Genomic DNA, 27143 nt, shown 5'->3' on the forward strand with positions numbered 1-27143 from the left:
AATGACCGCGCTGGGTAGGCGTATTGATGAGTATTGGTCATTGTAGGTAACTATGGACCATATAGAAGAAAGTTCAGGTAACTCAGCTGTCGATGGAGATACAGTGTATGAGCGCCACCACACCCTGTCCTCAGCCTTCCTCAACCAGCGGTTTCCCACCACCCTCTTTATATCGTCAATTCATCATGCTGAAGGACGTCCCACGCTACACTTATACGTGGTTCTTCACTCTCGGACTTTTTGGATCCAATGGCCATCGCCCCTACGACAATGTGATGTCAACCCAATACGGTGGTTATGGCTAACGATTGTTATTTACTAATATTGATAAGATATCGAAGATATCTGGCGCACTAGAAAAAATAAGAAGTCAAAATTGCTCAACTTTTGTTTCCAGACAGACATGAACGTCTCTACTCGTCATATTTTGGAGTTATATGACAAACTTTAAGTTAGGTACTTAAATTAAGTTTATAAAATTTTCAACGAAATAAAATTTGCGCAAAATGTACACTGGATATAAAAATAGAAATCATATGAAACCGGATATAACAAACGAGGAAGCCAAATTAAATGGAACCTTTTTCGTTATTGTTCATGGATGCGACGGGACGTGACGAAAAGGGGAGTCGAAAATTGTAATGAAATATGATTCGTTAAACAATTTTAAGGGTTCTAAAATTGACCTAACAACATTTTGTTTTATATTTCCATTTAATAAAGGACATACACTTTCTCGTTACATCTATTTTTTAAAACCTCGCCAACCTACATACTAACTATTACCTACAAGCAATTCCTAGGGATTCAACGTCTGTATACACTTGTTTTTGCTGACGAAGATAGAGCGCACACGTCATTCGGTTTTCTCTGGTGAATTCGAATTTCGAATTTGACGTATATACGTGATCGTGTGAAACAAAGACACGCAAGTGGCATTATGAAACTAGGAATCAGCTTAGCTTATTGGCACCCTGACCCAGCCCCCAAGAAGTACATTTTTCAGTACTGAAAATGCGATGACATTATTAGTAGGTATTTGGTACGTGAGCTGCAGAAGCCACGTCACTCTTTAACTTTTGTTCCTGAAAAAGCTGTTTCTTTTGCACTTTATTTTCGAAAGGCATTCTAGACCAGTCGTAGATCAATGACTTTAATAAGCGCTTATGTAAAGGTAAAGTTTGTTTAAATAAAAATCTTTTTAATTCTATTTTTATTTCTATGCCATATGATACTGATTTTAATGTTAACGTACTTACTAAAAATGCGATGCTTTAATGTGTGATCACTTTTTCTAGCCATTCAAACCGAGGTAGAGCACAGCGGGCAGTCCTTTTTAAAATTTCATCGTAAATCAAAACGAAAATGGCTCTGTTATTGAAAAGCGACCCGCCAAGAATATTGAAAAACGGACTATTATCGAAGCGATTTAATTATTCTAATTTAAATAGCAGCTTTCAACGTCCCAAAGAATTTTAATGCTTTCATTGAAGATTGAAACAACGGAAAAAACATTTATGAAATGATTTTTTCAAAACATATTTTTTTAATTGTGTAGATTTATATACGAAATAATTAAATTAATAAGCAGATGCCCTCAACTTGCTCCGCAAGGAAGGCTTTTCAAAATCTCATTGGAACTCTTTGATTTTTGGGGATAGAAAAATCACCTCGATCCGTGGCTCAGTTGCGGCGTGATTGAAACACAAATGAAGAAACCCACAAACAAACACACTTTTGCATTTATAATATTATGACCGTCCGTCCGTCCGTCTGTCTGTCAGCGGGCTGTATCTTGTGAACCCCAATAGATAGAGAGTTGAAATTTTCACAGAATGTTTATTTCTATTGCCGCTATAATAAAAATAGTAAATTTTCAAGATGGCTGCTATGAAAATTTAAAAAATTAAAAAATGTTATTTCTTATATGACGGTACGGAACCCTTTGTGTGTGAGTCCGACTCGCACTTGACTGAATTTTTTCATTGCTGTGTTCTGTTTTCATGTGCGCTACTCCTAGCTATTATTCTACCGCAGTGACATTAGCGACAAGTGCAGGTGCGCTTCAAACCTTTTGTTAACTGTAAACCTGCAGCGCTTTTATTGTACGAAAAACAAAGAAAACCGAAAGGGAAAGTAACTGTGTCTGAAGTTTCAGCTATTGTATTATGTCTACGTAAATGTCAGTCTAACTAAGGCTATACAGATTTGAGTAGTAAGGTGAAAAAAAAAACTTTGCATGCACCTTCTCAGCTCAAAATAAAGTTTTGAAATGTACCTAACTGAGTACCTGTAAGACTGAGGGAAATAACTAATGCACCCTAATACTCGCCACAGAGATCTTGAGATACAGATAAACAAAACATACAACAAGTGTAAATTAAAAATTTATAACACCCCCGACGATCCAAAGTATCTGAGTTTTCCAAAACATCATTTTCAAATAAATAATTATGTATTTAGGCAACGTCCATCTTGACAGCTTGACATTTTTGTCTATTGACATAATATTATGAACCTAACGGTTATCTAACCTTCTTTTCTACAAGAAAACTAGAAAAGAGCTGATAACTCTTAAACGGCTGAACCAATTTTTTTGGATTATAGCTAAGAACACTCTCGATCAAGCCACCTTTCAAACAAAAAAAACTAAATTAAAATCGGTTCATTCGTTTAGGCGCTACGATGCCACAGACAGATACACAGATACACAGATACACAGATACACAGATACACAGACACACATATACACAGATACACACGTCAAACTTATAACACCCCTCTTTTTGGGTCGGGGGTTAAAAATACGCTGAAGCTCACCAAGATCAACTTCGTCATTATGCGACTCAAAAGTCTACCACACTTAAGTGGATAAGTGCAATGCCAGAGTAAAAGTGTTTGTGCTACTTAACTAGGTCATAAAATATAATGAATTCTAAGTACTTATTTATTAGAATAAACTAAGGACTGTAAATTAGATGTAGAAATTAATCATAAGCAGAAGTTAAAGATAAAGTAATATTATTGCCCCTAGGGGCCATAGATTAGATAGTATTAGGATTAAAGCTGTCATTGTATGATGGTATATAAACACACAACTTGTTTGTCATTGTGTGTGTATCAGGCTTTATGGCAACATTGGCATCTTACCATAGTGGAGTAAGTTTATCGACTGTCATCAATTAATTAGTTGCGTTACAAAAGATTGCAATGGTCAACATTTTCTTACTCATCCGCTTAGATGAGTTATAAAACCGGCCAAGTGCGAGTCAGACTCGCCCACTGAGGGTTCCGTACTCGGGTATTTTTTCCAACATTTTCCACGATAAATCAAAAACTGTTATACTTACATAAAAATAAATAAAAATCTGTTTTAGAATGCACCCTTTTATATGATACCTCACTTGGTATAGTTATCTTACTTTGAAAATTGAAACATATTTTAATTTTTTTTAAATACTGTGACCACAAATTCACGGTTTTCAGATTTATTCCTGTACTTGTGCTATAAGACCTACCTACCTGCCAAATTTCATGACTCTAGGTCAACGGGAAGTACCCTATAGGTTTCTTGACAGACACGACGGACGGATGGACAGACGGACAGACAGACAACAAAGTAATCCTATAAGGGTCCCGTATTTCCTTTTGAGGTACGGAACCCTAAAAACGTACCTACTGTATATTAAGTTGCCAGTTCGAACTTTACTACTTCCTATAATACAAACGTTACTAACACGCAATAACAAAAAACTTTCATACCAATCAATATCATGCCACGTCATTAGTGTAGGTAGACGCTACCAGTCGAAATAAAATTCGTGACCCCAATAACCTCATAGACTCGGTCCCTTGGGAATAGCAAGGAGACTGCTTACTATCTATTGACTTATTGAATTTGTGCTCGCGAACTGGCTAGAGGCTTTCAAAAAGGATTATTTGCGATCAAAGATAGAAAAAAGCCGCAATCACACATCGTACAGTGGTAGAAGGCAGAAGTAGAATTTTCTACCGGATTCTTAATCGAATTTGACCATTTGTATTCGAGTAGATGTATTTTAAAGAAAACTTAGCTTTTCGGTTTATAGCTCATTCACACAGGCCACGTAAGCGTTGCGTAAGCGGAGACGTAGCGCGTACCATTGCGTTGTAATGTATGGAACTGTATGAAACATGGCACACCGCTTGCGTAAAGCGTGGACGTCACGTGTACGTGCTTGGTGTGAACGGCCTTTAGTTTTAATTTATAATAATGAGTATTTGTCAATGTGCCTGTCATTGCAGCAGCGCTCAAATGAGTGGATGTGGATCTGAAAATTTTAGTTATGTACCTAACCTATGTTTGATGAAAATATGTTCAGCCGTTTAAACTTTTTCCCATCGCTTTTCCCTTGATTGCTCTTTCAACCAAACTTGTGAGCTTTATTTTTATTTAAAAAAAAAAGTTGTTCACCAGTTTTAACATCAAGTTATTGAATAACATAATAGGTATGTTATGTACTAAATGTATATTGTATACTCTTAAAAATATATGTACTATGTATTAAAAATGACAATGTTTTATGAAAAGCAATTAACTTAGCGTTTTATGTACGGTTCGCTACAATTTTCCGGTTTAATTTATTTTGTCGACTGGCAGTTTATTCATTGAACGAATTCGGTAGTATTGGGAGCACTTTTAGTGTATTTTTAAGCGAAATAAATTCCAATACGGATGGGCGCCCGCTCCACTTAACACATACGTAAAAGCCTGTATGTAGTATACGTATGGTTGCCACCTTCGAATAATAATATCTTTTGTAGCGATCGCCACAGAACACAATCTTGCTGCAATGAGCAGTGTACAAGCGCCGCTTGTACACTCGTCCATTCATTAGTGGGGAAGGCGTTTCCCAAATCAACGCTATCCAGTGTGAGGTTGCTATTCAATTATCTCGGAATCCCAATATATGTATAGATATTATATCAAATTGCAGCCCTACAATAGGAGTCCATCTTAATTACTAGGCTATCACCACTTCCAAAAAATTTAGCTACTTAAGTGACCTATTGATGAGACTTTTTCATTTCATTTTATTTATTTAAATTGTTTAACTGTTACATATCTTATATTAATAATAATTTACATGATAGGAACAGTCTATCTTGTCTTTTAGGTTACTATGCCTGACTACAATTCATTTATATACGAGTACCCTGCCTGGCGAAAGAAATATATTGTTAAATTACTTTGCTCAGTATATAAGTAGGTAAAAACGTATTCTTTAATGTACAAACAGGCAGCCCTACTAGAATGTAACGACGAAAGCATTGTACATAGGCGTGGCAGTACATACCATTTCCTTTTTCACGGTTTGATCGATTCGTAGTCTAGTTTTGTAAATACAATTTTGTGCATGAACCTTTGAAAAGTAAAAAAAATATTGAATAAATAAAAATTGGAACAGCATGCATTTTCTAAATAAAAATACCTGGTTCTGTTTATTATATTTAGGTAGGGATGTACGGAAAATTCACGGATTTATATAGCGATAGCTTATTGGAACACATATAGGCCTTTTGAGAATTTACCACTATAAGTAACATTCTACCAACTATCACATATTTGGTGTTCAGACTTGATCTCTGACGAACTCTTATAAGTCCATGCTCATGAATTACCAAAGAGCTATGGAGCGTAGCATACTTGGATTAGAATTAGCAGATCGAATAAGCAATTCTGTTATATGTTTCAAAACGAGAGTAGACAACAACGTTGACAATGCAGCCCCTTTGCTCAAATAGGACTGGGACTCATGTATCCCATATGATTTGTGGACAAAATCGGCTCCAGATGGGCTCCTCAGGAGTTAGGACCATCAACGCCAGAGAGGCAGGCCCAGGTGACGATGGCGTGATGAATTGGATAAAAAAGTTGACCCGTAAATAGCTAGCAGACAGACAGACACACTTTCGCATTTATTAAATATAGATAATCACCATCATCATTACCAACCAACGTCCACTGCTATGTCTCTAAGTTCTCTCGTTCGGACTTTCATACGCCATGGTCTTGCGCCGCTTGAATCCAGCAACTGCGAATCGTTTAATGTTGTCTGACCACCTAGTAGGGGTTTTTCCAACCTGCGCTTTCCGGAGCGAGGTTGCCATTCTAGTACCTTGGAATCCCAATATAGAACCTATCATGTTTTCAAATACATAATACAAACATGATATTATCCGCTCATTCAAATCAAATAATAACAACCATCATGAAATATTCACTGAATACGGGTTTAATATATTATTTGGTGAAATTCTCGACATATCCCTCGAATGGAATGAGAGAAATTGACAACTGACAGGTGCGTGCGTATCAGTGATTCTATATTTGTGTTAGATAATACATAATATTATTGTTATGTTCAACGATGTTCAATTATGGTGTCTGTCAGTGGTATAAGAAGATATTTAGTCTACGACAGGTTTGCACTTGAATATTAAATTCAATATTCACTATAATTTAACGGTCTTCCTAGGACGACTTCAATTAGCGACGAGAAAAGTTTTTTATCATGAGTACGACACCATAGCCTATTTGAAAAAGGTCACTTTTTTATTGAACTCTACTGATCATGTACCTACGCAACACTACCTGACCAGCCCCGGCGAATTTCTGAAAATCATGTCTTAGTGGAGATAGATACCTATACATTACAGACAGAAAGAGAGATTGTCTGGTTGGAGATTTCGGCCGTAGCTAGTTATCACCCTACCGGCAAAACCATTTAGTGTTCAAGTACGATGCCACGTAGGAACCGATCAAGGTTATGGGTTTAATTAAACTGTCTCAACCCTTCCAAGTTAACCCGCTTCCATCTTAGACTGCATCATCACTTACCATCCGGTGAGATCGCAGCCAAAGACTAGTATCGGAATAAAAAAGGCTAAGTGAAAATTTTTCTAGACTCAGCTGTAGGTACGTTGAAATAATATCATAATATACAGGAATGTAGCCAAACCTTTCTCATTCTGAGAGGAGACTCGTACTCAGTTGATGATGATGATGTTGTATTATGTCAGATTTTGCCAAACGCAAATCAAGCCGAGTCGTACGCGGCGAATATTCCATGAATTCGAATTCTCTAGTTCGTGTGTGTACCTATTTGGAATGGGCACTGTCAATCGAATTTCAACAATTCAGTACAAAATTGGAATGAAAATAACTAAAATATCCATCAAAAGCAATTTAACAATATCTTCGATATTACACCCCTATGTGCCGTAATAAAGTTTTCGCCGAAATTTCAATTTGCTCGCTTCGAAACGCCATATTTTCTCTAAAATTTTCGCCTAACATCAACGGAAAGTGAAGGTGCGAGATAGTCAATAAATACGTGATATTGAACGTAATAAATTACATTTCGGTAATCGATTCTCAGATGTTGTACGTGCGTAGTATAATGTTGGTGGAGTGAAATAAATATGAAATTAGGATCCCCGCCCACTGCACAGTAAGATTATGAATTTATGAACATGATTCTAACAGGAAACCACTAATAAAAATAAATGTTTTATTTTCAGTGTTACTGTATAACACAATGGCGCGCAGGCTATAGAGGCATAAAAGCCAAGGAAAATTACTCAACATTCATTCTTTATGACACGTCAGTAGGTAAATAGGTACTTACCTACTTAACAGGGTTCTCTCCGTCACTCGCTTCATACAATCGTAGTTCCAATTTCATTTGAATATTAAGCAACCAAAGTCCATGAAATTTTGCAGACATATTCTAGAAACTAATATCTGTGTCTGTTGTGTTTTAGATTTTTCTAAAAATATGTAGTTTTAAAATTACAGGGGCTCAAAGATTTGTATGTAAATTTTTAAGACCGCGTAACTTTCAAACCGAATATATTAACAGAAATCTGGAAAACCACAGACATAGATATTCGTTTCTAGAATATGTCTGTAAAATTTCATGGACTTTGGTTGCTTAATATTCAAATGAAATTGGAACTACGTTTGTATGAAGCGAGTGACGGAGAGACCCCTCTTAATAACACCTACTCCAGCTTGAAACTATGTGTAAGCTACCTACTGACTGTATATCTATTAAAGCATATAACTTACTAAATAAACGATAGATACTTGAAACGGATATTTCTTAGCAATTCAGGATAATCGTTTTCTAAAGTGTGGTCAAAATCAAGAATTATATTATAAAGCTCCTAAAGTTCGTAGGACAGCGAACCAGAAACTTGCCAAAGGCGAGAAAGACCTAGTTCTCGGTAGAATAAAGGAGTGGAGAGATGAAGGTTTTGAAGGCTGGCTTGACCGCCTTCGATGGAGCTTGACTAAGTCAAGGCTTACCCGTAGCAGTGGAACTATGACCAGCGCGACTGCATTTATTAATATAGCATCCATAATATTATAGACTACTGGTTATTTAATATATGGATACACGGTCGGGTACAAGAATTCGCCGCAGGCTGTCGGCATTCTCTGTGTATCGAAAACATCGTTTATTTAAAATGACGTGCACATATTGGAAAATGGACGCTAAATATAAATTTTACTACGATATTATGACGTCAGCTGTTCAAAATTTTCAACTCCTGTTATAAAGCAATACAATTACGATCATAATGTTAAATTATCTTGAATACCTAGGTAATAGATATCGTACTGAAATACCTAACTATATTCAACAGCCACCTTCCCTGGTTATCCGCTTCTATCTTAGATTACATCATCACTTACCACCAAGTGAAAACGTAGTTACAAGAGCTTACTTATATACTATGAACAAGGTTATGTCCATGACTTCAGCCACGTGGATGTAGTTTAATCCCGTGGGAACTCTTTGATTGTTACGCGCCGCGTCCACAGGCTTTGGTGCGGCGATTCGTAGGCAAGTGAAGAGCGGGCCTGGACATATTTTATCGACCGCTTATATTTTTAGCGACTGAATCCGTCTCGTTAACCAGCAATTCTATTCTGAGACAAAATTCGAGGGTACAGTGTGATCGAATAACTAATAAATTGTGATTGACGTGCAGTTACGTGGACGCCGCATCGCTCATAAATTTAAAATGACGCTCGGTTATTGGGAAACGACCACTAAAATTAATTGCATTACTTTTCCACGACGACTTATGTGTGTGTACTTTAACAGTGCAGTTTATATTTTTCGACATGTTTTGAAAATGTGGAGTTGAATACGAAATTTTAGATGAGTTCATTCGTAACGCAAACGTCAAAACAAATGTATTTACTTAGTGTGGTTCTCATTTCAGTACTAACCGATCCAATTAAACTCAATTTTTTGAAATAAGTATCTGTGTAAGTAAATAGATATATAGTTTCCGAATTTCTGTAATTTTTTTTAAAGTTAAGTACCTACACAATTTAAAGTACAAATGATAACTAAGCTACGTAATTGTATAATGAAAAGCGCTGGGGAGCATACTAAGAAAACTTCTCTTTTCGGTTTTTTTTTTTCAATTATAAGTTAGCCATTGATTTTACATTTTAACAGAGTATCATACCATATCATACCAAAAAGCAGAATATAGTGATAGTTTCAAAATTATAAATTCCTAAATTGCCCCTGCTAGAAATTAAACTCGAGACCTCCCTTTTTAATCCCCGACCAAAAAAGAGGGGTGTTATAAGTTTGACGTGTGTATCTGTGTATCTGTCTGTGGCATCGTAGCTCCTAAACTAATGAACCGATTTTAATTTAGTTTTTTGTTTGAAAGGTGGCTAAGGACTATGGTGGTTAAAAAGGACAATGTACATTTAAACAATTTAGTAAATTTTGTAGTTTACATTGCTTATGTAAAATATTTGCACGCCATTACATGGCAAGTATAGTGACACTAGAATAAATTGTAAAATCTATGATAACCTACATTTGAGCAAATAAATGATTATGATTATGATTATTGATCGAGAGTGTTCTTAGCTATAATCCAAGAAAATCGGTTCAGCAGCTGTTTGAAAGTTATTAGCTCTTTTCTAGTTACTGTAACCTTCACTTGTCGGGGGTGTTATAAATTTTTAATTTATACTTGTATAAAAGTATGGCGCTCGTTACTGCGCCAGGAAGGTCGAGGAACACCTAGAGGCCGGTAGATTGACGGAGTTTTGTACATGAGGATTTTGGGGGTTCGGAACTGGTTGAAATCTGACTGCCTTCGATAAAGAAGTTTGCGTGACCAAGCCAGAACTAAAGCCCTTTGATGGTGATGATGATGATGATGATTATGAATCTGTAAGTGTGGACCTAAACTTAGACGAAAAGAGTTGTATCTTTGAATTTAAACGAGAAAATAGAGATAGTAGGTAATAATTTTCTCCAGCACAGGATACAGAAGGTATCGTACGAGTGCTATAAATACTAAACGTCCGATATACCGCACGTTGCAATAAGTCTAGTAAATTTAAAATGACGCCCAGTTATGGGAAAGGGAGCGCTAAACATAAATTTCGTTATCTGCCCGCGACGTTAGTTGTCTAAATTCTCACTGTTTAGTGTTTATTTTGCTATAAATCCATACTTAATATCCACATTTTTCATACTAACATTTTAAATGTAAAAATATGTCTTTCTGTCTGTCTATCGGTCTGTCTTTTACCTTTTAAAGGTAACAGACAGACCAATCATCATTTTAACCGATTTTGACATGATTGAGACAGGGTTAATTCCTCCTGGGGACGGGCGTAGGCTACTTTTTATCCAGGATAAACAGAGGATTTTAAAAGAAAACCTAAATCTACGCGGACGAAGTACCTATAGGGCTTTATTTCGTAAGTTGAGTATAAATTCGTTCAACCAACTTGCATTAAATGCATACGTGCAGATATTGCGTACAATTTTTTTTCTTATTCGGTAATTACCTGCGTGATCCATTCAGGAAGACATTGATAATATTCTAAATAATTATTTTATGGAATGTGGTCTACATGTGTTATTTGCTAGTCCTTAATATTGTTATTGTATTTGAATAGGAAACCAATTTAACTAGCTTCAAAAAAAATAATGGTATTTGTATGTTGCATTTAAATTTTATTTGGGGTAATAAAAAAATGTTATGGGTATTCTAAAATAGACAATATACAATCAGTGTTTGTTTCAGCAATCGATTTTAAGCCACAGTGTGTGCGAGGTGCTGAACTACTGTAATAAATAGTGATGGATGCGCGGTCCAGCGTACGCCGCAGCCACTCGTAAATTTAAAATGACACCCAGTTATTGCGAAGCGACCACTCAATATAAATTTTGATACTTACCCATGACATGAGCTGTTTGAAACTCAAACTTCAACTTTTCGGACCTTTGTGCGTTCTAAGGATTTGAGCAAATTAAACATCACAGTTTGCTAAATATTGCGAGGAAACCTGCATGCCTGAGACTTATTCATAATGTTTTCAAAGGTGTCTGAAGTTGGCCACTCCGCACAGGACCAGCGTGGCGGACTATGCCCTAAACACTTTTCATTCTGAGACTAGACCTGTGCTCAGTAGTGACTGGCCAGGGTGATGATTATGAGGCATCTAACAACTTTATCTTACATTAGATAATGCTCCTTTACTCGCGTGGATTTAGGTTTTTAGAAATCCCGTGGGAGCTTTTTAATTTTCCAAGATAAAAAGTAACTTATGCCACTCTCCAGGTCTATTACTCTATTCCATGCCAAAAATCGTCGATCTGTCGCAACTTTGGGGCGTGATTTAGGGACAAACCAACAAATAAACACATTTTCACTACTTATATAATATTAGTAGGGCTATTAAGGATTAGTGCCAGTCACTTTAGGTTCGCGTAGATACCTATATACCTACTCTACTTATTTTTTTCCGTGAGACTAAAATATTTTTCCGATATAAAAAGTAGCCAGCATCGCTGCATCTAAATCAAATGCAATTTAATTCTGTGCCCAATTTTTTAGACAAATTGACATGTTTGATATTTCTAACATTATATATTTGAACTTTTAGTAACTATGTCAGAAATTATTTAATCAAAGAAGTTATACGCATACAAACCTTGGTACACGGCCGCTTTTTTTCAAAGTACGCCCATTATGGATTAAGGACGTATTTGCACACTTGTATAGATTTTCGGTACGCTTTGTGGCTAAAATATACTAAGTAAATTGGAACTACAGATTGCTAAAAATAGATTGGTCCTTTATCTCCAGAGATCGAGTAATTTTTTGATAAAATCATTAATTTTGATACTATTAGAACGATTTTCCTTCACCTCTTCCACGCAGAATTAACGATTTAGGGTCAAGTTTAGGTACATTTTTCTCAGTTTACGTACGGATTTTATTCTTCTAATAAATATTTTCCGTTAGCACATAATGTGCACCTCAAAATATAGGATTATTATATTAATAATAGTATAAAAATAAATAAAAACATCGTGTATAAATTTTTCACGTATTTTGCTTCAACCGCAAACCTTAATACAGTGCACTAAGGGTTATTTTATAATATCTCTATGACGCTCATAGGTGTTAAAAGGTGCGTGCACACAAGCGTACAAGTTTATCTTCACTTTTTAAAATAGGTACAATTACTTGCTTTGCCTATCTGGAATTTAATAATATATTTGCAAGCATAAAAGGGATGCTCGAAAAGTAAACTCAAGTAATTGAGATAAATATTGCATCTGTAAAATACATATAACTAACTTCGTTACTCGCAGTTTTCTGGAAGAGATCTCCGTGTAGCGTACAACCGCAGCGCCATATTGTACAATTTACTTCTGGAGTGTATGGAATTTTATTAAGTTTTTGTTTGGTGCACAATAAAAGTAAACTGTCTTTCTTAATTTAGTTAAGAACTTAAACAGTTTTTCTTTACAATCTTCTTTCTGTCGTATTCTTTTGATGTTATATGTATGAAGTAGTTTGTATAAGAGTTTGTTTGTAAATCATAATAATAGTTATAAATATTTTTTCATTTATCGAAAATTATAGAATAAAACTTAAAGCTAGCCTTATCTAACTATTTATTTATTTATATTTATTAGACTCATAGAATGTACAGGGAATTTTTTGTTAAAAACCACAATCTAGTCTAATTTTGCTCTACAAAATTCATACTAATATTATAAATGTGTGTGTCTGTCTATCGCTACCTCGTTGACAAAATTTGGTACAGAGATAGCTTGCATCCCGAAGCCGGAATTATGCCACTTTTCAAAGAGTTCTCACGGCATTTTATAAAACCGAAAATTACGCAGGGAAAGTCGCGACAATCACAGAGTTTTACAATGATATTTGGAAATAATATGCGATATATTATCTAATACTTTGGTGGATATTATCATAAATCAACTCAAAGTAACGCAACCATATTTTATTTAAAAGTTTAAGTGCCTAAGTATACAAGAGGGTTTCGCAAATTTTCGTGTAAAAATTGTGATGAAAGCCTTTCATGTAAAAAATCGAGTAAAAATAATATCAAATTCGTTACGTCTAAGTAACATTCCATTATATCACAGAAGGCCCCTTCAGCGGGCAGTAAATTGATAAAACAGCCCACCTGAAAAAATATGATCTAAAAAAAATGGAACTCATAAATCGAGAAGAAATATTTCATGGTCCGATATTCAGAGCATTGCGTTCAACTACGGAGCGAATAGTAGAAAGGAAAGGTATAAAAGCTTCACCCTTTCTAAAAACACGTAAATAGAAGAGTGGAGCGTTCGTTCCGTTCGGTTCGAATGGCGGCAGCGCACACACACGAGCGCGCTGCCCGCGTCTCACATACGGGGAATAAACGATGTGAAATGGGAAAAAAGTTAAATATGTATGAGTGCGGGTAAATATATAAATCGGTATATAGGCGTTTATATAAAATAGGTAGAGAACGCGGGCGGTTGGTGCTCGGCTCAGTCTCTCGCGATCCTTGCAGCCTCCGCTCGCTCGCAGCCTCCGCCGCGCCACTGCCACGCGACGAGCGGCGGTTAATTTCTCGATAGTGTTTTTATATCCTCATATATTTCTCACGAGCTTTTCTTTGTGAACTTTTCTTGGACTTTGTGTCTCTTGGACACAGTTGTGCAAGTGTGGTATGAATCTTGCTCGCAACTCAGTGTTTGAAGAAAGTTGTGGAAAGTTGGTGAGTGACGAAACTTTCTCCAACTAATTAAGATGTTGCTTCATTACTGCAACTATGTTTAAGATTAAGCGCAACAATAATGTTTTTATTTAAAAAATAGCTTATGATTTCATCGTTTGATAGATAATAAAAGTTTGTCTATTAATTTAAATGTAATTGATATTTACATAAGTTTCAAGAGTATTAAAAAAAATTGTCACTTCATTTAATTACATCATTATGAGATGTTATACATACGAGTATGTTGCAGTTGGTATCATTATGGGATTATCAATGTTAAAAATTAAGTAATTTAAACCGTAAAGTTTTTCTTTAAAAAAAAGCGGGAGAAACGCTTTGATAAGTAAAATTAAGTGTTATCTGATATAGGTAGTATCAGATCATATTATTACCACGGCAGTAGAAAAAATAGTTTTGTTAAAGAATAATTTAGCCTGATATGATGGAAACGGTTGGGTTTACATTCAGCAGCCCACAAGGTAGTTACATTACTCATGTATGTATATTTACATATTGTAACTAACATTTTGTTTTTAAAAAAAAGAGCAACTGCTAAGTTTCTTGCCGTCTCTTGTCAGTACAAATTACTTTCCGAATCGGTAGAGTCTTGAAATAACCACATAACATAAGCTGCACATGCTGTCCTACATGAAACGAATAAATTAATTTCATTTCATAAAATTATCATGTATCTAAGTTAACTAAAGTTATTAAGGACTTGTAAGGCCCTTTAAGTAACTTCACAGTCTGTGTCAAACTTGGTAATGTAATAACTTTAAGGTAATTGCTATTTGACAAATCGCAAAAATGCTGTACTTTGAAGTAAATTGTTTATTTTTCTAAAGCATTAACAGCTATTAAATACATGCAATTAAAAACTTCAGTTTGTGAAGATTATAAGGGCCTTTTTTAATTTAGTATACATTATCCCAATAATAAAAAAAAACCAAGTTGAAAACATTGCTGTTCGCAACTTGTTCTGTAAAAGTTTTCTTTAACATCTTGATACTTTGAAGCCAACCTCCAGAAAATGATATGTTTAGGTTTAGCAATCAATTTTAACTGTTAGTTTTATACTAAATGTTTTTCGTTTCTTAAATAATCTAAAACTAACCAAAAAACTTCCTGTGCTATTTATTTTCTTGCAGGCGCTCTATGGAATTCAGTGTCCACTGGACTGTCATGGCGGAAGGACTGTGCGCGTCATTTCGTCGCAAAATATTATTTAAAATGAATATAAGCTTATTATTTTTGAATGAAAGTTGTGTTTATAATCGTTGAAAAATAAAATAGGGATTTTTTCATTTCTAAATGAAGCCTGCTTATATACTAAATTTTATTCTAAAGTTACGGTTTTACCAGGTAAATACTCGGAGGTTGTCATAGATTATGATGACAGATAGTAAGTGTTCTAAATAGGTATTATACCTATGTTAGGAGATAGCGCGCCTCGTTCCGGGTGCCGTGTTCCGAAATGGATTTCGTAGTAGTGCAAGTTTGGTGCAAGCCCCACATGACGGAGGGGTATGCGTCAGGCATTTCCTGTGTACAAAAAAAAGACCTATATTTCGGATCCATATTTCATCACTGACAATATGCACTATTCAAAGACTGTTCTTCAAGCATTGAGGAATTTTGGACAGAGACATCTCGAAGGTTCCCGAAGGCTGCCTGAGTTAGATTTGTCGGCTAGCTAGCTTTTTTCGAAATTGGACTTACTTAGCTGGATTGTGTGTTAGAGATTTCTTATGAGATATTATATGTACATAATATAACCATCATAAGGAAGCTCAGATTCATGCTGCGGGCAATGGGGAGAGCCTAAAGGTTGGAACGCCATTTCGGCGGCCGTGTTTCCTGCCATATATACCATAGATACCTGCAAGCCAAGAGTGAATAGGCATCTTCCAGGTAAGCGTGCTCCAACTTGGACCTCATCATTGCTTTCTTTAAAGCATGATTGTCGTCAAGCGCAAGCGCAAAGATTCAGGCGGCGCAAACCCGTAGCATGTGGAAGACCCTATTAAAGACCTATGTTCACTGTGGACGTCTGTCGGTTGATGTTGATGATTATGTCTTTAGTGCAAGTAGTTCAGTAGTTTCAGAGTTTATCGATAACAAACAAACAAACCTTTCCTCTTCATAATATATGTACTTAGTAGCGCAAACTTGGAAAAAATCTCGTGGAAACTCTTTGATTTTCCGAGATAAATGTCATTTTACCTGGCAGCCCTAATCAATTTTATCACTGATAATAATAACTAATTCATAACCGTTAAAACTAAGAGTCAAAATCTCGTTTTTCTAGTCGAGTTCCGTAGGCTCTTTGAACCCACCGCATTATTATCCCAAGAAAACCTACCATTAGATGTAGGAATAATGGAAAGAGGTCACAACCCTCAGCAATAAAGAATACGATGCGGAGAGAGATGTCACTCTCAAGGTCTTTAAATGTATCCATGCAAAAAACCACGTCGACTGGTTGCTCCGTTGCAGCGTGATTGAATATTAAACCAACAAACACACTTTCGCATTTGAAATATGGCCAGTGATTATAAGAAACAGTTTAAATCTCTCTCTGCTCTCCGAGAGACGTTAGGCAAAGTGAACACGAATTATGACACTTCTGTGTTCTTATACAAGCTTAGGTCTCTCAATTTTGTCAATTAATGTCAAATTTCTTTCTCAGATCAAAACCTAGTAAGTGGTTTAAATTCAAGAGAAGTTTAGGCCGTAGTCTTCAACAAGAAACTCGGCGGTTGCTCTTTTCAAAGATTTGATATACAATATTAAATTGCTTAAAACGCACATAACTGAAAAGTTAGTAGTGCGTGATTCCAGGATCGAACCCCCGACCTTCGATTAGGAGGCGGACGTTCTAACCACTAGGCTATGACAGTTTTTAAATTAAAGGGGTTTAAATATTTTAGTGTGAAGACTGGCCTACACATTTATTCATTAGATGTGCATCACTTTCTTTTTTAGGGTTCCGTACCTCAAAATGAAAAACGGAGCTCTTAAAGGATCACTTCGTTGTCTGTCCATTTGTCCGTCCGTCCGTCAAGAAAACCTATACAGTACTTCCCGTTGATCTAGAATCACGAAATTTGTTCTCGGATTTATTCCTTTACTTGGGCTATGAGAGTTGAGACCTATCTACCTGCCCATAATTCTAGGTTAACGGGAAATACCCTATCGGTTTTCTTGACAGACACGACAGACGGACAGACGGACAGAAAGACAGACAACAAAGTGATCCTATAAGGGTCCCGTGTTTCCTTTTGAGAGATGGAACCTTAAAAACATTATGTAAGTATGCAAAGTATTTCCCTTGCAAGCCATATTTAACAGTTGACATGTAGAGGTCATTGACTTTTCCTATCTTACTTTTAAGTTTTAATGCATCATTAAGTATTTACTGTTTTGACATGGTATTTAGATAATGGGTGATATTTATTTTATTTTATCTAATTCCTTTGAAAAACTTAGTAAGGCGCATTAATCTATAAAAAACCTAGCCAGTTCATAGACTTACTATGTTTTAAAATGGTCAAAGCGACTTACTAGCTTTTAATTTTACTTTAATGTGGGTGTCCTTACAATACAATGGGACATACTATGAAAGTTAGGCTTATGACATAAAACGATTTTCGGAAAAATGACATTTACTTTGTTTTGATATGGGGCGGTCGATATAATTAGGTACTAGGGTAAAGGCTCAAGTAAATGAACAGATTGGACGTTTTTACATGTATTAAGAGCTGGAATAAAAAACCGGCTGATATACCTTTTTTAAATATTTTCTTACAAATTCTTACACTTTTTTCAATTTCAATTTCAAAACCGTGTTCCGTTCAAACCGTTCAAAAGTGCGTGTGCGTGCGTCCATGTGTGTGTGTGAGTGTGTGTGAGTATATACTTGTCTGTATGTTTGTACGAGTGTTTGTTAGTGTGGTATTGCGTTGTATAACCACATGAGTAGCGAACAGAGTCAAAGCTTCATACAAGCGCGCTACGATAGGTACACTACTACAAGCTTGAGGCGCGTGTGTGCGTGAGCACAGGCGCTACGTCGCGTACGGAGAGAAATCGGTTTATATCGGCTCGGCCTGTGCTCAAGCTCAGGGGCTGCAGTACACGTCGCGCGTCGTGTTTTCATTTAATTTAATGTTAATGATAATAATTTAAATAGTGTTTAAAATCTATTTTCTTGAACTGTCATAGATTTTGTTCAAAATCAATATCTGAGGATTCCTAGGATCACAAAACAGGATATTGTTACCAAATTTAAAAAAATCGACGCCATTTTGAAATTCTTTGTTAATTGACCGATTTCGTTCAAAATCGATATTTAGAGCTCCCTGGGATCACAAAATAAGAAACTGTTACCAAAATTTAAAAAAGTCGACGCCATTTTGAAATTCTTTGTAAATTGACCGATTTCGTTCAAAATCGATATTTAGAGCTCCCTGGGATCACGAAATAAGAAACTGTTACCAAAATTTAAAAAAGTCGACACCATTTTGAAATTCTTTGTTAATTGACCGATTTCGTTCAAAATCGATATTTAGAGCTCCCTGGGATCACGAAATAAGAAACTGTTACCAAAATTTAAAAAAGTCGACGCCATTTTGAAATTCTTTGTAAATTGACCGATTTCGTTCAAAATCGATATTTAGAGCTCCCTGGGATCACGAAATAAGAAACTGTTACCAAAATTTAAAAAAGTCGACGCCATTTTGAAATTCTTTGTTAATTGACCGATTTCGTTCAAAATCGATATTTAGAGCTCCCTGGGATCACGAAATAAGAAACTGTTACCAAAATTTAAAAAAGTCGACGCCATTTTGAAATTCTTTGTTAATTGACCGATTTCGTTCAAAATCGATATTTAGAGCTCCCTGGGATCACGAAATAAGAAACTGTTACCAAAATTTAAAAAAGTCGACGCCATTTTGAAATTCTTTGTTAATTGACCGATTTCGTTCAAAATCGATATTTAGAGCTCCCTGCGATCACAAAATAAGAAACTGTTACCAAAATTTAAAAAAGTCGACGCCATTTTGAAATTCTTTGTTAATTGACCGATTTCGTTCAAAATCGATATTTAGAGCTCCCTGGGATCACAAAATAAGAAACTGTTATCAAAATTTAAAAAAGTCGACGCCATTTTGAAATTCTTTGTTAATTGACCGATTTCGTTCAAAATCGATATTTAGAGCTCCCTGCGATCACAAAATAAGAAACTGTTACCAAAATTTAAAAAAGTCGACGCCATTTTGAAATTCTTTGTTAATTGACCGATTTCGTTCAAAATCGATATTTAGAGCTCCCTGGGATCACAAAATAAGAAACTGTTACCAAAATTTAAAAAAGTCGACGCCATTTTGAAATTCTTTGTTAATTGACCGATTTTGTTCAAAATCGATATTTAGAGCTCCCTGGGATCACAAAATAGGAACCTGTAACCAAAATTTAAAAAAGTTGGCACCATTTATAATTCTTTCTAAATTGACTGATTTCGTTCAAAATCGATATTTAGATCTATCGATCGATATTTAAAGATCGATATTTAAACTAGGCAATCACAACAAAAACAAACTTTACCATCTTGTTGAACAAATAACTATTGTTAATTAAATTGTATCCTCCAGTGCCAGCCCTACCAAAATAGTTATAAATTTTGCTCGCTTCTTAGAAGCTTTGCCTCTGTTTGCTACTCTATGGTATAACACCATGTTAGTAAATCTTAGTATATTTTTAACCGACTTTAAAAAAAGGAAGAGGTTCTGAATTCGTTGGTATCTTTTTTTTTATGTATGTTCCCCGATTACTCAAAGACGCCTGGACCGATTTGGATTTTTTTTTTGTTTGATAGGGTATACTTTGCAAGTGGTCCCATATAAATTTGGTAAAGATCTGATGAATATCTTTGAAGATGGAGAACAGAACTCCTCAATGGATAAGAGCAAATTCAATTTTTTTTTTAATGTATGTTCACCGATTGCTCAAAGACGCCTGGACCGATCTGGATTTTTTTTTTTTTGAAAAGCTAGGTATACTTTGCAGGTGGTCCCATATAAATTTGATGAAGTTCTGATGAATATCTTCTGAGATGGAGAACAGAACTCCTCAATGGATAAGAGCAAATTGCTCGCGATCAGTGTAATTGCTTAGTAAACAGTAGGGTTTTAGCTGGGCATGGCATATTATTATAGTACAGTGGGGCCACTAAAAATTTTGAAATAAAAAATTTTCAAAATAAAAATAAAACCGACTTCAAAAACCACAATAACTTAAATTATTTTTTACTTTTTAGTGTTTGTGATTTTGAAGTCGGTTTTATTTTTCTTTTGAATTTTTTTTATATTTATTCTGGTATTCTGCTTTCTTGGATATGGATCCCTCTTGGGTATCCCCATTTCTCTCTGTCTTTGGTACTATCAAGCTAATTTTCTCTCGCGATTTGCACAATAGCATTAGACCAACGCGTCTTCGGTCTACCTACCTGTCTTTCTTTCATCTGTAAAAATCGATACAATATGACCATTTGCATTTCAGTTTTAGGGCATGTCTCAAGGTGTCTGTAGGCTTTGTCTTTTTTCTTATGTCTTCAATTCTCACTTTGAATATTTTTTGCTTAATTTATGCACCTTGCCATCGCCCTTTAGCAAGTCACTATTTCTTTTTATATTCTTTGTCTGGACCCATGTTTGGCTGGCATAGGTAAGGCATGGCAGGATGCATGTATCTATAACGGATCTTTTAAGATGTACTGGGTAAGCTCCTTTCATTCTTTCCTTTTGTGCCCAGTAAAACAAGCATACTCGGGCTACTTTGAGAACCCATTAGCAGCTAACAGCAAGGCCTGGACTCAAATTTTTATATGTGGAAGCTGTATTTCCTCGTTGCGTTTATGAGCAAATAAGAATAGTTAACTACTTTTACTAAAAAAAAATTTTATAATTTGGCGCAAACCATCTAAACACCATGATGATTATTATTTCTGCATTGTGAATATTACCAGAAGAAACAGCAAAAAAAATTGTTCCAAGCGGCTCTATTGTAACTTGCAGTCTTCTAAAACAGGTTTTATTTATTATTATTATGTAAAATAGTTTTTGATTTATCGCGCAAAATGTAGAAAAAAATATACAATAAGTCAAAAACTGAAAATCTGACATTTTTTTTAAAATTCCAAGGCGAAAATATACTTAAGAATTTATTAATAGGAATCGAGAGTTTATGCACTAGATAGAGTTCGTTCATTCACTGAAATTCCCAGTTCATTTACTGGCAATTTATCCTTTTGTTAAATAAAATAATTTATAATAATTAATACCACGCATTTTTTTGCGTTTTTGATATTTAAATAATTTAAGAGTGTATACCTACTGTGTATAGACACAGATAAAAAAAAATATAAAAATTATATATAGAACGATTCTCATATATCTTAATTTTAGGTCAAAGTCAGGGTAGTCCTTATTCGTTCATGTACTGGATCTTTTACCCTCCTACGTCAAAATACTAAAAGTCCGCGTAAATTTCGCAGATTGAAATGTCTGCTTGATTAATTGTCAATAGAGGGTCATGACATGTCAAAATTGCTAGTTTGAAGGGGAAATCGTCAATGTCATTCGCATAGGTTTTCCTCGTAAATCAATTCAAGAGTAATTTCATCTCGGAACAAAACAAGCCGGGATAAAGAAAATTATTACATGAGTATACCATAAATTTCAAAAAGCATTATCAATTTAAACTTTCCACTATAACATTTACGTGCTCCATTTTTACTCAACGGCGATCGCAAGTTATTTTAAACGGTCGCAAAGTTTCCAGGTGAAGTTACCTACTAAAGAAAGAGCCTGTGACGGCCAGACATTCGTTATTTTATAAAAGCTGAAAGTTGCTCTGCGCATTGTCCCCAACACAGGGCGGAACGAACAGCGACTATGATGTTTGGATCAAACAACAAGTAACAAAGACGTATTAATTAAGCTCTCGTCAAAGTATAACGTCTAATTTTTTTATATTTAACTTATTATCGTGGCAACCTCCTGCCAAAAAACCAAAACATATTAAAGTTAAGGCAAAGCGCTAAATCTGCCAAAGCCATTATATGATCCAAACTTCATAGACGCGGATCGTTCGTCCAGGTGTTGGGGACAATGCGCATAGAAACTTTCAGCTTTTATAAAATAATGAAGGTCTAACCCTCACGGTCTCTTAGTCCGAACTGTTCATCGATTGTTATAAAAATATACCGGACAGACTTAGGCCAGCTAACGGACAGCTTCGAGTGGAGTAAGAAGGTAATTGCCAGCAGGTTTTAGTTATACCTACCCACTAATATTATACTTACCTATTTATACATACCTATATATATTTTTAGGGTTCCGTACCTCAAAAGGAAAAACGGAACCCTTATAGGATCACTTTGTTGTCTGTCTGTCTGTCTGCCCGTCCGTCCGTCCGCCGTGTCCGTCAAGAAAACCTACAGGGTACTTCCCGTTGACCTAGAATCATGAAATTTGGCAGGTAGGTAGGTCTTAGCATAAGTCACACTAATATTATAAAGGCGAAAGTTTGTATGTGTGTGTGTGTGTGTGTGTGTATGTTTGTTACTCCTTCACGCAAAAACTACTGGACGGATTTGGCTGAAATTTAGAATGGAGATAGATAATATCCTGGATTAGCACATAGGCTACTTTTTATCCCGGAAAATCAAAGAGTTCCCACGGGATTTCAAAAAACCTAAATCCACGCGAACGAAGTCGCGGGTATCAGCTAGTAAAGGAATAAATCTGAAAACCTTGTGAAATAATTTGTGTTTACATAACAGAAAAAAAATTTAAAATGTATTGTAATTTTCAAAGTAACTATACCAAGTGGGGTATCATATCGACTTCAACTGTTTCACGGCTTTACCACCATATATATCTAAGGACTAAGTTAAAGATGTGGTTATAATGGATGGATGGCTAATCCAGTTATCGAAAGAGTTCAATGTTGCCAACCATTTCAATCATTTGATAATAAGCTCAAGTCTTATTTTAAATATGGACCTAAGAGCCTCTCAAAATTCAGAAAGCCGTTCGTCAGAGACAAGACCGCTATTACCTTAAAATAAAGTCTCAATATGTATAATGGAACAATTTGTTTCGCGTACCGTAATTTTCGCCTGACAGTTAAATTAGTCTGTAGTCCACAAATAAATGGAATGGCGCTATAGCTAAGGAGTTGGTGGCAAATTCAGTATTTGGTTAGTTCATCGTTGAAATAAATAAAAGAGTTTGAAGATTGATTAAATTGATGAACTTTTAAAAGTAAAAACTGTCATTTACTTTGTCTGCAATTTAGGTTTTTATATACAACGGAAAGCCTTTTATTCTCCGGGTTAAAAAGTAGCCTATGTCCATCTCCGGGATGCAAATTATCTCTGTACCACGACAAAACGGTTAAACGGATAGGCCGTGAAACGGTAACCGACAGACAGACAGATACTTTTGCATTTATCATTTTAGTAGGGAGGTATGCACTGTAGTTGTTATACTTATTATATGGAAAACTATTTATTTGTCGGACGTGAAATTCTTGAAAATAACTTAAAAATAAAAATAATTATTATATATACTCATCAACGCACCAACCAAAGTCTGGCAAAGAAACTTAGGTAAGTATATTCTGTTCTGTTAAGGAGACTCAATGGAACAAGCAATTAATTGATTTAGGCCAACGTTTTTTTTTTTATTTGGGGTTATCGAAACTAAACAAACTAAACAACCTGAGTATCTGTACAAAAAATTGGTATGGCGAGAGCCAAGATTTGGACAACTCAGGACGACAGTGCCCCCATTATCGATGCCACGACACAGGTCTGCAGCGTTTCGTGGCAGTTTTAAATATCTTGCCACGAAATGCTGGAACGACATCCCCCCACCTTTTCGTAACGTTGGCTCCAAATTTACTTTCAAAAAATTATACCGTGCCCATTTACTAAAAATTAAATTTTAAATTAATTAATTAATTTAAAAGTCAGTCAGCTAGTTTGTGGCAGTCTGAAAGACCTTTATTTTATTTTATTTTATTCACAAATAGCTTTCAACCTTAAAGATCACAAATTTTTATTTTTATTTTCACTTATGTTTTATTTTCATTTTAATTTGAATTAACAGTTAATTGAATTAACTACAAAGACCTACCAGAACTTCCCTCGTTTGGGCCCGAACAGAATACCAGCGTTGTGGGTACATTGTGTATCCACAACATCAAGCTGAGTTCGGGCCCTTTCGTTGGCACGACACATAATACATACATTATACACTCTTAAAGTTAAGTTAGTTTTTAAGTTTTATATTTTAAATTTTATATTTTAGGTTTTATATTTTTTATTTGTATTTTTTATTTTTAGTTTTGTATATAAGCGTCATTATTTGTCATACTATGTTTATGTGTCGGTTTCAACGAATAAATTTTATTCTATTCTATTCTATTCTATTAATTTTTATTTACACACCAACATAGTATTTATTAACTAAGTAAAGCATCATTATAATATTTTCAAATTCCGATACAAGAGTTTATGATTTAATTTTTTCCGTCATCAGCTCCCTATCTACTACGGGCGAATAATAGGCCGAAGCTCGCCGTTTTATAAGTAAGAGGGTATTGTGAAAAACCACTTTAGTTGATCGAATACTGCTTTTAAAGAATGAAGCGCGGGGCGGTGAAAAGAGGTAGTGCTTTTGTGTTAGTACTATGATAGTCAGCTTCCCTATACAATGGAGTAATTAAGTATTTGCAAGTATTAATTTTTTCATCATAATGGTATCTGATATTTTAATACAATATACAATTAAATGTTTTACCGTTAACTTGGTAACTAAAATATATTGCCTCAAACAACCATAAAACTTCATTGATTTACAAAAGTAAGAAAAGATACAAAATTTTCATATAAATGTAGGTATACACAATTCGTACAAAATAAACGAAACTGCGTTTAATTTTCCACTGGGAGCATCTGTAGCTCGCCTAATATTTTATTTCATGCAATTTCTGTTTATTTAATTTTCCTGCGGAAGTGCAGTTTTTGCTGGTGATTAATAGAAAAACAAGCTTTGTATGAAAATTCATTACTTAAGAACTGAGTTGCTCGTAACATTATTGTAAGTGCAAACGAATTCATCCATTTATTTTGAAGCTAAATTTCGGAAGTGCTAATAATATCATAAAACAATAATGGGGTTTTTAAGTAAGTATTATATTTTCATATTTGAATCCGTACTTCTACACTTACTAATATTAAAAATGCGAAAGCGTATCAGTCTGTCTGTTTGTCAGCTTTTCAGGATCTACCTCTTTAACCGATTATGACGAAATTCGGTAGGCTGTCGCCGGGGTGTAAGCTATATATAGTAATATAGACATATTGTACTTTTTCCTAGTTCCTACAGAATTCTCGATAACTAAATTCACTTGAACGAAGTCGCGAACATTAAATATTTGATATAGAGATAGCTTGTATCCTGAAGACGTACATGGGCTACTTTTTATCCCGGAAAATTAAAGAGTTCCCATTTCAAAGGATTTTGGAAAACCTATACACACGCGGACGAAGTTGCGAGCATCCTTTAGTTAATAATCTTATTCATTTTAATCTAGTTTTAATATTTTTTTTCTTTATATCAACCGCGTAGCTACACTGCTACGAAAGCGCTACGAATTGACGTAGCACGATGATTTACATTATCTGTAAAGAATTATAAATATTACTTGTAATTATTTATAGGTACCATAAAGTAATTACATTTTCATTTATTTAAACTTACTTTCTTCTCTTATTATCTTGACTCTACTTATTAATCTACTTAATAATGTCCTCCCGACCTAATTTTGGCCACGACAGCCTATCTCGCAGAGTTATAGTCATCTGATCGTGAGATATTATAGTGCATAAATGTGTGCGCCAACACAGTTACACTCTCTATTCCTTTACTCTCATAGTCCGATGGGACGGAAATCTGACACAATCGGAGAGAGATCAGAGGCAGGCTTTATGTGCTCTCCGAAGCACACGGTGTTGCACCCGCCAATTTCCTAACTCTGGGCTGGTATTCAGAATTTATTGACAGAAAACCCCAATATGGGTAGTGGGTACTATTTTTACAAGACCCATGAATCGAACCCTATGCCAATTATGCAGTTAGTAGGTAGGTACGGTTTAGTAGCTAGGTACTACACTATTAATCTAGTAAAAGTCTTTCACAAAACTTATCTTGGAATTCGACTATTATATAATAAGCATTTGAAAAACGAACCCAAACCAATATTTCAGAATAATTATTTAAGCTCATTGGCTGTGCACACAAAGTGTAGACAAAGCTTTATCTTTGTTGGAACTAATTGTAATCCTAATTAATGAGACCTATTACATTTCGGTAAGGTAATGGAATGGTATGGTCGTGAAAATTTATTGCACCTATTAATCGATCTGGCTACCTATGTTTAACTAGGGTTTGACTCATCTCATATTTGATGCTATTCTTAAGAAGACTTTCGATATAGCTCAATATTTGTTAACCCCCCACCCCAAAAAGAGTGATATAAGTTCGACGTGTGTATCTGTGTATCTGTCTGTGGCATCGTAGCTCCTAAACTAATGAACCGATTTAAATTTAGTTTTTTTGTTTGAAAGGTGGCTTGATCGAGAGTGTTCTTAGCTATAATTCAAGAAAATCGGTTCAGCCGTTTGAAAGTTATCAGCTCTTTTCTAGTTACTGTAACCTTCACTTGCCGGGGGTGTTATAAATTTTTAATTTACACTTGTGCACCTTGTAAATATTTTTAGTAAGTATTAAGAGTAGAGTTAACACACTACAGACAATTTTTTTATATGGCTTATAAATTAGCACGCGCACTTTTCAGTGTTTCCCAAAAGACGCCGACGTTTTGAGCGGACGTTTTTTCCTGACTCCTGTCCTGTTCTTAGTATGTTTTTGCTATTACCAGTAGTTCT

General features: G+C 35.2%; 1 protein-coding gene across 1 annotated transcript in view; it reads left to right on the forward strand.

The window, feature by feature from the left end:
- The first annotated feature begins 13785 nt into the window (after window positions 1–13785).
- LOC123875154 (Down syndrome cell adhesion molecule-like protein Dscam2) overlaps window positions 13786–27143 on the forward strand; it is a 106816-nt gene continuing 93458 nt past the window's right edge. Inside the window, exon 1 of the mRNA XM_045920835.1 lies at window positions 13786–14122. The gene's annotated coding sequence lies outside the window, so the exon portion shown is untranslated. The remainder of the gene's footprint in view (window positions 14123–27143) is intronic.

The sequence above is a fragment of the Maniola jurtina genome, chromosome 19 (assembly GCF_905333055.1).
Source record: "Maniola jurtina chromosome 19, ilManJurt1.1, whole genome shotgun sequence".
Lineage (NCBI taxonomy): Eukaryota > Metazoa > Arthropoda > Insecta > Lepidoptera > Nymphalidae > Maniola > Maniola jurtina.